The sequence below is a fragment of the Lissotriton helveticus genome, chromosome 10 (genome assembly GCF_964261635.1).
Source record: "Lissotriton helveticus chromosome 10, aLisHel1.1, whole genome shotgun sequence".
Classification (NCBI taxonomy): domain Eukaryota; kingdom Metazoa; phylum Chordata; class Amphibia; order Caudata; family Salamandridae; genus Lissotriton; species Lissotriton helveticus.
This window is the reverse complement of record NC_136071.1, coordinates 165,865,256-165,881,174: the sequence shown is the minus strand read 5'-3', so window position 1 is coordinate 165,881,174 and position 15,919 is coordinate 165,865,256. Positions and strand designations below refer to the sequence as shown.

The following is a 15,919-nucleotide window of genomic DNA, read 5'->3' as shown; positions in this document are numbered from 1 at the left end:
GGCGAGCTTTAGGACGAGAGCCATCCTTTCTCCGTCCCGCCTCCGAGGTGTGCTTTCACGCTGCAGAGGGCACCAGGCGAGCACTTAGTGACCAGGATGGCTCGGCATTGCGAGGCCGGGAGCCTGGCAACCTTCACAGGCCAGCTCCGAAATGTCACAAACGCAGGAGACGGAGAGTCTGGCTGCAAATGATATGGCTTCCAAGCACACTCAGTGAATCATGGGCCAACTGGAAAATAAAGGCTAGATAACCCTCAGCGGGTTGTTATGGAAAGGGTTTCATTTTTATGCTGTAAACAGGAGGATTCTATGATTATAGAGCAATAAAAAACACAAAGAAGGCGCATCTACGGTCTGCACCGCTGAGTTGTTCCTTTACAGATGTGCACTGTCTGATGATCTGTCTATCCGTCTGCTTCTTGAGTGTTGAAGGTCTACAGCCATCCCCTGTGGCACAGAGCTTGGGATGTACGTCTTCCAGGAAGAGGACTCTCAAAGGCACGCACCATGGAGCAGGAGACCCTCTGTCTATCCATCCGTCTGCTTCTTGAGTGTTGTCGGTCTACACCATCCCCTGTGCCACGGAGCTTGGGACATAAGTCCTCCAGGAAGAGGACTCTCAAAGGCACGCACCGTGGAGCAGGAGACCCTCTGTCTATCCATCCGTCTGCTTCTTGAGTGTTGTCGGTCTACACCATCCCCTGTGCCACGGAGCTTGGGACATAAGTCCTCCAGGAAGAGGACTCTCAAAGGCACACACCGTGGAGCAGCAGACCCTCTGTCTATCCATCCATCTGCTTCTTGAGTGTTGTCGGTCCACACCCTTCCCCTGTGCCACGGAGTTGGGACATACATCCTCCAGGAAGAGGACTCTCAAAGGCACGCACCGTGGAGCAGGAGACCCTCTGTCTATCCGTCTGCTTCTTGAGTGTTATCAGTCTACACCCTTCCCCTGTGCCACGGAGCTTGGTACATATTCCTCCAGGAAGAGGACTCTCAAAGGCACGTGCCATGGAGCAGGAGACCCTCAGTCTATCCGTCTGCTTCTTGAGTGTTGAAGGTCTACAGCCATCCCCTGTGCCACGGAGCTTGGGATGTACGTCTTCCAGGAAGAGGACTCTCAAAGGCACGCACCATGGAGCAGGAGACCCTCTGTCTATCCATCCGTCTGCTTCTTGAGTGTTGTCGGTCTACACCATCCCCTGTGCCACGGAGCTTGGGACATAAGTCCTCCAGGAAGAGGACTCTCAAAGGCACGCACCGTGGAGCAGGAGACCCTCTGTCTATCCATCCGTCTGCTTCTTGAGTGTTGTCGGTCTACACCATCCCCTGTGCCACGGAGCTTGGGACATAAGTCCTCCAGGAAGAGGACTCTCAAAGGCACACACCGTGGAGCAGCAGACCCTCTGTCTATCCATCCATCTGCTTCTTGAGTGTTGTCGGTCCACACCCTTCCCCTGTGCCACGGAGTTGGGACATACATCCTCCAGGAAGAGGACTCTCAAAGGCACGCACCGTGGAGCAGGAGACCCTCTGTCTATCCGTCTGATTCTTGAGTGTTATCAGTCTACACCCTTCCCCTGTGCCACGGAGCTTGGTACATATTCCTCCAGGAAGAGGACTCTCAAAGGCACGTGCCATGGAGCAGGAGACCCTCAGTCTATCCGTCTGCTTCTTGAGTGTTGAAGGTCTACAGCCATCCCCTGTGCCACGGAGCTTGGGGCATACGGCCTCCAAGAAGAGGACTCTCAAAGGCACGCACCGTGGAGCAGGAGATCCTCTGTCTATCCGTCTGATTCTTGAGTGTTGTCGGTCCACACCCTTCCCCTGTGCCACGGAGCTTGGGATGTACGTCCTCCAGGAAGAGGACTCTCAAAGGCACGTGCCATGGAGCAGAAGACCCTCTGTCTATCCATCCATCTGCTTCTTGAGTGTTATCAGTCTACACCCAACCCCTGTGCCATGGAGCTTGGAGCATACGTCCTCCAGGAAGAGGACTCTCAAAGGCACGCACCGTGGAGCAGGAGACCCTCTGTCTATCCGTCTGATTCTTGAGTGTTGAAGGTCTACAGCCATCCCCTGTGCCACAGAGCTTAGGGCATACGTCCTCCAGGAAGAGGACTCTCAAAGGCCCGTGCCATGGAGCAGGAGACCCTCTGTCTATCCGTCTGCTTCTTGAGTGTTATCAGTCTACACCCAACCCCTGTGCCATGGAGCTTGGGACGTACATCTTAGGAAGCAGGCACTCAAAGGCACGCACCTTGGAGCAGGAGACCCTCTGTCTCTCAGTCTGCTTCTTGAGTGCTGAAGGTTTACACCCATCCCCTGTGCCACGGAGCTTAGGGCATACGTCCTCCAGGAAGAGGACTCTCAAAGGCCCGTGCCATGGAGCAGGAGACCCTCTGTCTATCCGTCTGCTTCTTGAGTGTTATCAGTCTACACCCAACCCCTGTGCCATGGAGCTTGGGACGTACATCTTAGGAAGCAGGCACTCAAAGGCACGCACCTTGGAGCAGGAGACCCTCTGTCTCTCAGTCTGCTTCTTGAGTGCTGAAGGTTTACACCCATCCCCTGTGCCACGGAGCTTAGGGCATACGTCCTCCAGGAAGAGGACTCTCAAAGGCCCGTGCCATGGAGCAGGAGACCCTCTGTCTATCCGTCTGCTTCTTGAGTGTTATCAGTCTACACCCAACCCCTGTGCCATGGAGCTTGGGACGTACATCTTAGGAAGCAGACTCTCAAAGGCAAGCATCGTGGAGTAGGAGACCCTCTGTCTCTCAGTCTGCTTCTTGAGTGTTGTCGGTCCACACCCTTCCCCTGTGCCACGGAGCTTGGGACATATGTCCTCCAGGAAGAGGACTCTCAAAGGCATGTGCCATGGAGCAGGAGGCCCTCTGTCTATGCATCCGTCTGCTTCTGTGAGTGTTATCAGTCTACACCCATCCCCTGTGCCACGGAGCTTGGAGCATACGTCCTCCAGGAAGAGGACTCTCAAAGGCACGCACCGTGGAGCAGGAGACCCTCTGTCTATCCGTCTGCTTCTTGAGTGTTATCAGTCTACACCCAACCCCTGTGCCATGGAGCTTGGGACGTACATCTTAGGAAGCAGACTCTCAAAGGCAAGCACCATGGACCTGGAGATCCTCTGTCTCTCAGTCTGCTTCTTGAGTGCTGAAGGTCCACACCCATCCCCTGTGCCACGGAGCTTGGAGCATACGTCCTCCAGGAAGAGGACTCTCAAAGGCACGCACCATGGAGCAGGAGACCCTCAGTCTATCCGTCTGCTTCTTGAGTGTTGAAGGTCTACAGCCATCCCCTGTGCCACGGAGCTTGGGGCATACGGCCTCCAAGAAGAGGACTCTCAAAGGCACGCACCGTGGAGAAGGAGACCCTCTGTCTATGCGTCTGATTCTTGAGTGTTGAAGGTCTACAGCCATCCCCTGTGCCATTGAGCTTGGGATGTACGTCCTCCAGGAAGAGGACTCTCAAAGGCACGTGCCATGGAGCAGGAGACCCTCTGTCTATCCATCCATCTGCTTCTTGAGTGTTATCAGTCTACACCCATCCCCTGTGCCACGGAGCTTGGGACGTACATCTTAGGAAGCAGGCACTCAAAGGCACGCACCTTGGAGCAGGAGACCCTCTGTCTCTCAGTCTGCTTCTTGAGTGCTGAAGGTTTACACCCATCCCCTGTGCCACTGAGCTTGGGGCATACACCCTCCAAGAAGAGGACCCTCAAAGGCACGTGCCATGGAACAGGAGGACCTGTGGAGGAGAGAACCTCACAGGTGGCTCTGGTCTGAAAAGAGAATCTCAGATCCAAGTCCAGTAGAACAGATAAAAGAAAGGAAAAAGGAGGCTTTGGGCAAGAGTGACTCTCACAACTGAGCAAAACTGGGATGCCTCAGCAAGGAAAGAAAGAAGCACAGCAAGAAAGGGACAACACTGTTCCAAACAGGATACAGGGAAACAAAAACACAGGACAACAGGTTTCCACTTGAACATAAATATTCCACCCCAGATGGGAAACAGAAGAGACAAACACTGCACTGGAAAAACACACATAACCACTTAGCTCATTTGGAAAAGCACAAGATCGACTTGTCAGATAAAACAACACAGCCACAGCTGGCACACATCAGATGCAGGATCTCAAAACCCATTTCCCTGATGAGAGCCATCGCACAGACACCACTCACCTCACACTCGACATTCGTCTGGTTTAGGTTTGAAGGTTGCAAGACTCCCCCTCCTCCCATGGGACCCCACCTTAAGAATGTGAGCCCAAAGCCCCAAGAAACTGGTGCCGAATAAGTCTGGTTACCGGCCTGCCCATCCATGCTTGTTAAGTGAAATTTCAATATATAACAACCCAATGGAAATATCCAAAGTCGGGACAAGAGACCACGTGACAAGATGAGACGATGAGAGGGTAGGGCTTCATTAGTCCAAGGACCAACGCTCTGGAATTCCCTTCCACTCCCCTCTGGAGCTCCCTTACAGACTAACTGAGAAATTCGTCCAGCCTCGCGCTCTTTCAAAAAGGCACCTTAATCATACTTGCCTTAAGGTGACCCTCTGATCCAAAGCCCCATATCAAGAGACCTCATGGTATGGGGGCACATTATAAAGGCTCTGGATGATTCTACACAAATACCCAGTAGCACAGCAAAAACGTGTCCTTTCCCTGGGTGGTATTCTGTCTATTGACTATCTTCATAGTCAATAATGGAAGGCTGTCGCTTCTGCCTTTCTTCTGTGGCTTAATTAATTATTATTCCTCCCCACCCCTTCTTACTCCGCCAATGAACAACAGCTGCTTTCAAACATCCACTTACATATTTTGTCACCTGATTTTTAACTTGATGCAGGTGAAAGGTGTCAGATGGATGCAAGTGAACAGAAACCGGTCCCTGCTCACCAAACTGCAGTTATTAAGTGTGCCTTCGCATGCAGGAGACTGCCCTAGACTGGGAAGCTGCATGCAGGAGGGAGGGGGCAGAATTGCAGGGAGGGGACAGAGTTGGAGGGAGGGGGGCCGAACGGGAGAGAGGGGGCAGAATAGAACAGAAGGGAGGGGGCAAAATGGAAAGGGGGGCAGAATATGACAGAGGGGGCAGAATGGGAGGGAGGGGGCAGAGTGGGAGGAAGGGGGCTGAATAGGAGAGAGGAGGCAGAATATGACGGGAGAGGGGGCAATACGGGAGGGAGCGGGCAGAATGGGAGGGAGGGAGGGGGGCAGAATAGAACAGAGGGATGGAAAGCCAGAAGAGGACGAAGAAAGGGTCGATTGCGAGAGGGCGCAATAGATGCACGAAGACAAGTGAACATTTATTCAGAAGGGTAAGTTCGAGAGGCGGATATTGGGACTGATGGGGAACACAGCCACGGGCAAGCAGAGTCCTCATTCTATCTGACACTGTTCATCATAAAGACAAAACAGAATAAAAGAATGCGCGTGCCCTAGGGTTCGATTTAAATTTTAACAACGTCATGTTGTTTATTAAAATAAGTAGATAAATAACTTACATTTCTGGGGACAATGAGGGAGTCCTAATTTTTATTCACAATTGAAATTCATGAAATCACTTTTCATGACCAAGCACAAAGTTCCTTTGCATAGTAGAAGAGGAAATTATGACCCCCCTTCCAGTTTCAATGATCAGTAATTAAATAAACAATTAAGTTGCTTTATTGTGGTATTTGAAATCGTGTGTTTTTTGGTGGAAATCTTTTGTTTGTTGAGTATGGAGAATTCCTTGTTTATAGGTTTCTAAGACTGTGTTGGAAAAGAGCTAGTGCACGTGCTTTGAGCGTTAATACCTGTATGGAGGAAACAGGATGGTGTACTCACTATGAGTAATCTGTTTTGAAGCACCAGTCCATTGAGGGTCAAGACTGCACTTTTTTTGGTCTTCAAAAGGTTGCCTGGAGGTGCACTGGTAGGCTGCTAGCTGGTGACCTCAAACTGGTCAGGGTCCAAAACATACTTTTGCGGCACAAACGGAGACAAAAAGCATCCTGTTGGACCGGCATCGCTGGTCAAGGATACGGTGGTAGACGGCTGAACTCCATGGGGCGCCAGTTGAATAAAGTTACCTTTCTAGTTACTCTTTTGATCTTAGCTCTTACCTTCCTTCCAATCAGAAAATTTATTGATGGTTTATCGATGGTTGTGGGACCAGAACTACACCTTAATCTGTTAATTTAGAATTTCTATGCATAGGTAACGCATATGCATGCGGGCATCATAACAGAGATTCCCCCATCCCAGTGCATTTAGTTTCCTTCTTGAAAAAGGGTGCCGACTGGTAGGTGTTTTTGACTGAAGGGTGAGGGGTCGGCAAGAACGGGTTGATAACTGGAAAGAGAGTGGGATAAACAGTAACAAAGTCAAGACATACCTAACTTAATCCTACTCCTGTGTTCTTGCTCTCACCTAGTCTCAACTTGATAGCCAATCAATCAATCAATCAATCAATCAATCAATCACGGCATTTATATAGCGCGCTTCTCACCCGGGAGGGTCTCAAGGCGCTGGGGGAAAGGGGTGTGTTACTGCTCGAACAGCCAGGTCTTGAGTTGCTTCCTGAAGGAGAGATGGTCTTGGGTACGTCGAAGGTGAGTGGGGAGGGAGTTCCAGGTCTTGGCTGCCAGGAAGGAGAAGGATCTTCCTCCAGCGGTGGTTCTGCGGATGCGAGGTACGGTGGCGAGTGCGTGGCTGGTAGATCGTAGCTGGCGCGTGGGCGTGTAGAAGGTCATTCGGTCGTTGAGGTACTTGGGTCCCAGGTCGTGTAGGGCCTTGTGTGCGTGGGCGAGGAGTCTGAACGTGATTCTCTTGCTGATGGGGAGCCAGTGCAGTTCTCTCAGGTGTCCGGTGATGTGGCTGTGTCGGGGGATGTCCAGGATGAGTCGTGCGGAGGCGTTCTGGATTCGCTGGAGTCTTCTCTGGAGTTTGGCTGTTGTTCCGGCGTAGAGGGCGTTCCCGTAGTCCAGTCGGCTGGTGACGAGTGCCTGGGTGACGGTCTTCCTGGTTTCAGTGGGGATCCATCTGAAGATCTTACGGAGCATGCGCAGGGTGTTGAAGCACGAGGAAGAAACGGCGTTGACTTGTTTGGTCATTGACAGGGAGGAGTCCAGGATGAAGCCCAGGTTGCGTGCGTGGTCTGTAGGTTTGGGGGCGGTGCCCAGGGCCGGGGGCCACCAGGAGTCGTCCCAGGCGAAGGGTGATGATCCCAGGATGAGGACTTCCGTCTTGTCTGAGTTCAGTTTAAGACGGCTGTTTCTCATCCAGTCGGCGACGTCTTTCATCCCTTCGTGGAGGTTGGCTCTGGCGGTGGTGGGATCGTTGGTGAGGGAGAGGATCAGCTGGGTGTCGTCGGCGTAGGAGATGATGTTGAGGTTGTGTTGGCGTGCGATGGCTGCGAGGGGGCTCATGTAGACGTTGAAGAGGGTCGGGCTGAGAGAAGATCCTTGTGGTACGCCGCAGATGACTTCGGTGGCCTCGGATCTGAACGGAGGGAGGCGGACTCTCTGGGTTCTTCCAGTGAGGAACGAGATGATCCATTCCAGCGCTTTCTCTCGGATTCCGATGTTGCTGAGGCGCTTCACTAGGGTTCGGTGGCAGACTGTGTCGAACGCTGCGGAGAGGTCCAGGAGGATGAGGGCCGCTGTTTCACCGTTGTCGATCAGGGTTCTGATGTCGTCAGTGGCTGCCATCAGGGCGGTCTCGGTGCTGTGGTTGGCCCGAAATCCGGACTGCGAGTGGTCGAGGGATCCGTTCGTCTCGAGGAAGGCGGCAAGCTGTATGTTGACGGTCTTCTCGATGACTTTGGCCGGGAAAGAAAGGAGCGAGATGGGACGGTAGTTCTTGAGGTCGGTGGGGTCCGCTGTTGGTTTCTTCAGGAGGGCGGTCAGCTCCGCGTGCTTCCAGCTCTCCGGGAAGGTGGCGGTGTGAAAGGAGGCGTTGATGGTGTCTCGGAGATGGGGTGCGATGGTGGCGGCGGCTTTGTTGAAGACGTGGTGTGGGCAGGGGTCAGTTGGTGATCCGGAGTGGATTGAGTTAATCGTGCGGGTGGTGTCTTCGGTGCTGATCGGGGTCCAGTTGCAGAGGGTGGTGGTGGCGGGCGTTGGATCGGTGGTAGGGTGCGTGGTCTGTGAGTCGAAGCTGTTGTGTATGTCGGCGATCTTGCGGTGGAAGAACGAGGCGAGGGAGTCGCAGAGGTCTTGCGTGGGAGTGATGTCGCTGGTTCCGGCGCTGGGGTTGGAGAACTCTTTGACGATGCTGAAGAGTTCTTTGCTGTCGTGGGCGTTGTTGTCCAGTCGTTCTTTGAGTGCCGTCTTCTTGGTGGCGCGGATCAGTTGATGGTGTTGCGGGTGGCGTGCTTGAGGGCAGTCCAGTTGTCTGTGGTGCGGTTGAGCCGCCAGGCTTTCTCGAGGGTGCGGCAGTTCTTCTTGGATTCCTTGAGTTCGTCGGTGAACCAGGGGGCCTTTTTGCTTCTGGGTTTGCTGGGAGGGTTCTTGAGTGGTGCGAGGTCATCGGTGCAGGCGGTCAGCCACTTGGTGAGGTTGCTGGCTGCTACGTTGGGGTCCGTTGTGCTGGTGGGAGTGTTCTGGCTGAGGGAGGTGGTGAGTTGCTCGGCGGTGATCTTGTTCCAGCTGCGGCGGGGGACCCGTTGCGGATGGAGGTGGGTCGTAGTTCTACTGAAGCTGAAGTGGACGCAGCTGTGGTCTGTCCAGTGGAGTCCGGTGGCATGGCTGAAGGAGACGTGCTTGCTGGATGTGAAGAAAGGGTCAAGCGTGTGTCCGGCGTAGTGGGTGGGGGTGTCCACCAGTTGCTTGAGTCCGAGGTTGTCCAGGAGGGCGGCGGTGTTTCTGTCGTTGTTGTTCTCCATGTGGAAGTTGAGGTCCCCTAGGAGGATGTAGTCGGCGGAGGGAAGGGCGTGCGGGCTGATGAAGTCTGCGATGTCTTCACTGAACTGCGTGCGTGGTCCCGGTGGTCTGTAGATGAGGGTGCCTCGGAGGGTGGTTTTGGGGTCGGTGTGTATCTGGAAGTGCAGGTGCTCGGCGGCGGAGAAGGTTTTGTCGGAGTTAGTCGAGATGCGGATGGTGTTCTTGTGTACGATGGCGATGCCTCCTCCGGTCTGGTTGACGCGGTCCTTCCGGGTGATCTTGTAGCCGTCCGGGAGGGCTGTGGCGATGTCGGGCGCTGAGGAGGCGTTCATCCAAGTTTCGGTGAGGAAGGCGACGTCCGGTGTAGTTGCGTCGAGCAGGTCCCAGAGTTCCACGGCGTGCCTGTGGACGGATCAGGTGTTCAGCAGGATGCACTTCAAGTGGATGCTGTTAGTTTTGGAGTCGACGGGGGCGGTGCAGGTCCGGTGGCAGGTGAAGCGGCAGGCTTTGCAGGCGAAAGGTCCGTTGGTGCGTCTCGGGGTGGCTCGGTAGCAGGCAGGGTTCCGGCCGGTATTGAGTGCGTTGAGAGTGGTGGCGTCGTAGGTCTGTCGTGGAGTCTTGCATCGGCGGTGGGGACCAGGGGGGTCTGGCGCTGGGCGCGGGCCAGGAGCGGACGGGCGCAGACGGGCTTACCTTTGGCGCACCTTCGGCGCTCATTCGGTGCTCCCGCGGCGCGCGTCCGCTGCGCGGTCGCTCTGGGGGCGTCATAAGAAGGGAGCCGGGAGGGAGGGTCCGCTGGGAGGCGGGAGCCTATCGGCTGGCGGGGGGCGGGGCCGCAGGCAGGCAGCGGCGGGAAAAACGAGTGCGGGCTGGCGGGCGGCCCTGCGGTGGCTGGGGCGCTTGTGGAAGAAGCAGTCGGCGTAGGCGAGCAGGAAGGCACAGGAGTAGGCGTAGTCAGCAGGAAGGCACAGGCAGCAGGAGGCAGGTAAGGCACAGGAAGCAGGAGGCACGAGGAGCGTGGGGGCGACCAGGCCGGTGAAGGCGCAGTGGTCGCTATAGCCAGAGTTTCATAGTAATTTAGAATTAGAAAGGGATGTGAGTGAAACGTTGGACAACCTAAACCTAGGAAAAACGGTGAGACAGAACTTCCTCGCCAAACTTAGCGCTGCTCTAAGAGGCCATATCAAGGACATAGTGTTGCACATTGCATATGAGGTTGCTCACATAGCTGAATTATGAAGATAGGGGCAGTTTTAACACCATACAGCATGTCTTTATTATAAGCACATATTTATCCCTTTGCGCTTGACTGGGATATTTGGATCAACTTTGCAAGGGAACAAAAACCCTCCTTGTCTTTTGGATCAATTTTGGGGGGAACAAATACAATAGCTCCAATTCTAAAGGGGCCAGTGACCTGCAGCCAGGGTCTGGGATGTCACAGTGGTGGAGGTTAGCATGACCAGGGGTTTCCAGAGCATTACACAACACAGGATTAGCATTATAACACTTACCATTACTTAGGGCAAGGCACCAAACCACAAATGCTTGCATCCAGTCCTACGGTGTGACAAATGGGTAAGGGTGAGATCTATGCCTGTGAATGACAGAATTCTGGCCTCACGTAGGGATTCAGATTCTGATAACTGAAAGCGTGACGCTGACAGTGTTACTGGCTTAGAGTGCAAACTACCATAGACTACAATGGCAATGAAGGCATTTAGAAAGGTAAGCCCTACATCTTGTGTCACATTGGAGAACATTGATTTACTGCATGCTTGAATTCCTGCTTCAGAGCGAGGCAGGTCAGGCAGCCAGGGACAGACAGCCCAGACTCAAATACCTTGATTTGTTTAGAGATACGATCGATCCTATTGCTAAATAAACTTATCTATTTAATATTTATTAGGTAAACATGTAGGAATTTCAAAGGGGCGCAGCCCCAGAGCCCTAATAAGGAAACCGTCCCAGCAGTCATCTGGAGGAACGTAATAAGAGAGGGATCAGTATAGTTGAAATACTGGAAAGACGTATATGACCAGCCCTGTTCACATATGTTCCCTCTTCATCTACGTCCATAGTGATTGCATGTGCTATTCAGGTGAATGGCAAACACATCCATAGTTAGGCATCCCCGTGTCTCTCAAAGATGGGGTCGAAGACTTTCAGGAGAATTTCACACTTGGGTGGTGAGTGGAGAAGGCTTTCTAGAATGCCCATTCTGGTGTTATCGATCAGGGCTCTTTTGGAGCTGTGCTGTAGGGCCCATTCCCATAGGTATACTGCCAGGCTGTAGAGATGCATAAAGAGTGGGTCTCCTTGCTTACTCAAATCCAAGATGGTGGTGTTATTGAAAATGCCAGCCCTGAAAGAAAGGCATACAATGCTAGAAGCATTGCCTTCATCGCCAAAACATTTATGTGGAGAGACAAATCTGATGGAAGGTACCTTGCAGAGGCTCTCCTAACTATGCTCTGTGTCAGATTGCAAGCTGTGACTCGGGCAGGTATCCCACCAAAAGTCTGTACTGCAAATTCCCAACTTTGAAGGCAGGCCCTTTACCGCAGCTGATTTTGGTAGCGATATAGTTTATTCCAGGATTTACTTTGCAATGTCTTAAAGTTATGGAAGTTTAACACGGCTACGAAGGCAATACCATATAAATGGATGAAGCAGCTATTTCAGTAAAACCCAAACTGTGACCTCAAAAAGGTATTCTGGTAGGACTAAAAGAATACAGAAGCCAATTTCATTAATTAAGCCAGACAAACTGAGCTGAAAAGCCAGGTTTTGAGGGCTTTCCGGAAGGTCGTATTTTTTAAAACAGTGCTTAGGAGAGTATTTTATTCTAATTTTTCTACAATGTAAACGCTCTCCTAAAATAGTGAGACCGATACATGGTTAGCAGTCCTTAATTTGTGCAGGTGTTTGCAGGAAATGTATTATGACAGTACTATCTGGCTTTTTTATGAACAGCAAAGTGTTCCCCAGGTCCAAATATTTAGAAAAACAAGAACTAGCACACCTAGTCCATTCTTACAGCTTGCAGTGGCTTGGAATCGTGCAAAATGTCACACTAGTATCGTTCCTATGGTCAGTAGTAAGCACTGCAACTGGCATTTGGCAGACCAAATTACCCAGCAGTGGTAAACAAGTAAATCAAATCAAAATCAAAATTTTCTTTATTCAATTTCAGAAAACAAAATCATGAAAGCGTACATTCTAAAAAAGGTGCCATTTACATTTAAAAGAAAACTATACATTTATAAAATGTTCTAGTTAAAAAAGATACCATAATGCAATTTTTCACAGAGCAATAAATGACAGAGGTTCGCTCGACACAGTTCATAAACAAGTAATTGCAGGGCCCAACTTATTTCTCAGGAAGCCATTGGGTCTCTGCAGGGTCTTCCAAAAAGTAACTCCATTGCCTACCCTTGCCGGCCCGTACCTTCTCCATAACCAGAAGCAGAATTTATAAAGCAATCACGACCAGCAACCCTGATAGTCTTGCAGGTAAGTTCAACATCTCTGGTGGTCTTTGGCACACCTGCAGCCAGAGCACAATCAGACTGAAACGTATAATAAAGAAAAACAAGAGAGCAGGCTCTAGAATACCATCCCCATATCTATCAGGGTTGCCCCAACACGGGAGACATAATTTACTTTGCATGCGTTACATCCCATGCCATTACAAAGCCGTTGTTACAACGACTTGCTGTAGGGGGCAGAAGATGTTGGATTTACAATCCAACACCTTTCCTGCTGTTGCACAAACTGGAGTAGGAATAGTAAATTATTTATTTATTTATAAAGTTTTATATAGCACAAACTTGATCCCGAAGGATATCAGAGCGCTTTACAATTTGAGGAAAAGAAATGTAACAGATCAAAACATGAGTCAAATGGGGAATCTAATAGGCATTGAATCAAATAGTGCACACATAACAGATCATTTATAAACCTGGGTAAACGAAGAATGGGCTAGACGATGGAGCATAGTGACATAAGGGGAGTAAATACAATAATCATATACAGGAATAATAACTAATACTATACTATGTCCGATACGATTCGAGCTAACAATTGCCCCTCCGGTTAAGGTAAGAACTTATTCACGTGGAATCTTTTTGCTTCCAATTTGAAAGCATCCTTGGAAGAGATTCTCTGAATTTCCGGTGGAAATAGTGCACAAATAATGCTTGAAAAAAATGAATAGAATCACAATGACAGATTACATACAATTTATGATACACAGAATGAAGTCCAAACAGCGACAAGACACACGATAATCTTAACAATTAAAAATATGCAAAGTAAAGAAGCACTGACAAAGTCAATAGGACTGGCTTTAATGTACAAAATATTCAACCAAAATTTCGGCATGCCTATTTCGACATTTTAAAAGAAACCCATAATCAAATGCTTGTAATGAGTGTATATAGCATAGGCTTGGGGACGTTTGTGTAATTATCTTTGCCGAAATTATATGAAATATGCCAAAATGTATGCAAAATGATGGCTTTTGATCTGAAATGCCACTTTGCACTTTTTTAACACAAAGTAAATCTTTATGTTATTTAGAGGAAAGGAGGTATTTTGTCCTAAAGTGCTAAAAACATTAGTGCACTCGTTTTCTCTTTATTTGCGGTTCCTCCTGTGCTCCAGGTATACGATTTTTAGCTGAACTAAAGCTCAATTATGCAACATGACGTAATTATATAATCTCATACTATTCCTAAGTCCAGCACGCCCCCTACAGCAAGTTCTTGTAACAATTTAAGATGTAACCGTATGCGATGTAACAACGCGGTCATTATAACAACCGCGTTATAATGGCATGGGATGTAACGCATGCGTTATAATTACATATATTCCCCCAATACTGTTCCAATTCAGCAAAGAGTTCAAGACTCACCTCTTTGAAGAAAAATACATAACAATGCAATAACTGCCCACAACCCAGCTTCTTCTACTATGTGTTGACTTTAGGACTTATCTTTGACCATGTACAGTGCTCCCCTGCCTATTGGCTAGGTTCGCCCTCTAAAAACACCATATACACACATACCGGCATACAGTAAATAAGATATTTGGGCAGACACAATTAGACAGCATCGTTCTAGTCCATAGCTGGAAGATATGAGAGCATGAGAATGAGTTTTTGCAATATGACGGAGGAAGAAGTAGAAAGATTTTCTCAAATCAAGTAGAATTATGTCATACCTTTTGTCATCTAAAACAGATTTCAGATGACGATGAAAAATAACGCCTACATTTAAGCCGGGTCTGGTGGCTTAGTGGACCAATGTGTACATTGCAGGGGCCTTTGCTCGACGTCATGGTCACTGGTTCAAATCCAGGTGGGTCCACCCAGCCTTTCATCCTTCTGAGGTCGATAAAACGAGTCCCATTGAGTTGTGTAAGAATAAACATCTGCTATTCAGCGCCAAGATTCCCTTGGGTGAACATGTGCTTTACAAATACACATTATGTTCTGTAAGAACTGGTCTGATCTGCGTAATATGCTCTTAACATAGGCTTATTGGAAAGGCCTCCATAGAGGGAACTAAACAGTATAGAGTGTGCCACTGCTGCCAGAGCAGTGCGTGTACCATCTATCCTTACACATGCCAATTTAGGTTCCCCTGAATAGAATGCTAAAGTCAGGGAACAAGTCCTAAAAAAAGAAATGGGGGGGCGCTGTCACCGGAAGTGACGTCACGACATGAAGGGACGTCACGAAAGGTGGCTTGCACCATCAGACTCATTGCCTCCCCTTGCTCACCCCTTAGATGCGATTGCATCTGCGAAGCCAGCACGTGTGCAGCGTCCTGTGAGCTCCGATCTCGACCCAGAGAGGCCAAAAAATGAAGTCCAGCTGTTTGGCAAGAGGGACGACGTCCACCCGGTAAAATAAGTGGGGGGACGCCATCCACCCGCGTGGTATCCCGACTCGAACCCTGGCTAAAGTACTCATACCTATCAACAACACTCAGGTGATCGTCGACCAACATCCATCTGTATGAGGTTTCCCTACTCCTAAGCGGAGGGACACGTGTTATTGATGCACTGTTAGCTACAAGCTTCTAAAATAGTACTGATGCAAACAGGTCAGCGGTGTTTGGTGGTCTGCAGGGGTTCTGTCGATAGAAACTAGACCGTCGGCATAATATATTACGTTGCCTCCCGAAGACGTTAGGGGGAACTCATCCAGACACTGACAAATATCTGGGACAGAATCTGCTAGTAAAAGACAAAAGAGCAGGGGTGCCAGAACACACTCTGCTTCAATCCACTGAAGGCGGTATTTTTTAGCAGCTACTTCTCCTTTACAACTCGTGCGTATGTGAAGATTTTTAATCAGTCGAACCAGGGGAGCGCAGTCACATCTGTGGATGAAGTCTTGCTGAGCGCCGGCCAGACCGCATGCAAATCACGAAAGGGTGTGCAGGGTGCGTAAATCAAGGGGACGTCTTCTTGATTTACACGCAGTGTGAGCAGCACTCGGCGGGCCTGGATTCACAAATCACACTGGATGCCGGATGGACCGGCTGGACTGCCGATGCTGTCTCTGTGCGCGGCTCCTGTTCCACTGGTTTCTACTGTGCACACTTGTCCCCACTGATCCAAGCCTGCAGATCTCCAGCATCTAGCCAGACGAAGACACTGTGTGCACCAGTAGCTTGGTACCCCGACGCCCAGACCCAGACTGGGCTTGCGTCCGGCATGAACAAAGTGAAAGATTGGTTATTGGAAAGGCCCTTGGCCCACAAGCACCCCTACCCCCCTCCGTGACAACTGGACCTGGCAAAACAGGTTATCCTTTACTGGGTACAATATAGGCTTGAGGCACGTTCACTTTTCCAGGCGTTGCTCACGCCACTTGTGCTTCTTATGGTGACCCTGGTGTCTGAGAGGGAGGGCCCCTGCTCACTCAGTGACAAAAAGATACACCCGGTGGCCATTATCCCGCACTTACTATTGGCTCCTCTTATTGATGAAACCAAACATCTCCCGCGTATTG

The 15,919-nt window shown here is 50.3% G+C and overlaps 1 protein-coding gene across 2 annotated transcripts in view; it reads right to left on the bottom strand.

Moving 5' to 3' along the window:
- Positions 1-15,919, bottom strand: part of SDK1 (sidekick cell adhesion molecule 1) — a 2,171,476-nt gene that overhangs the window by 112,906 nt on the left and 2,042,651 nt on the right. The window lies entirely within an intron of this gene.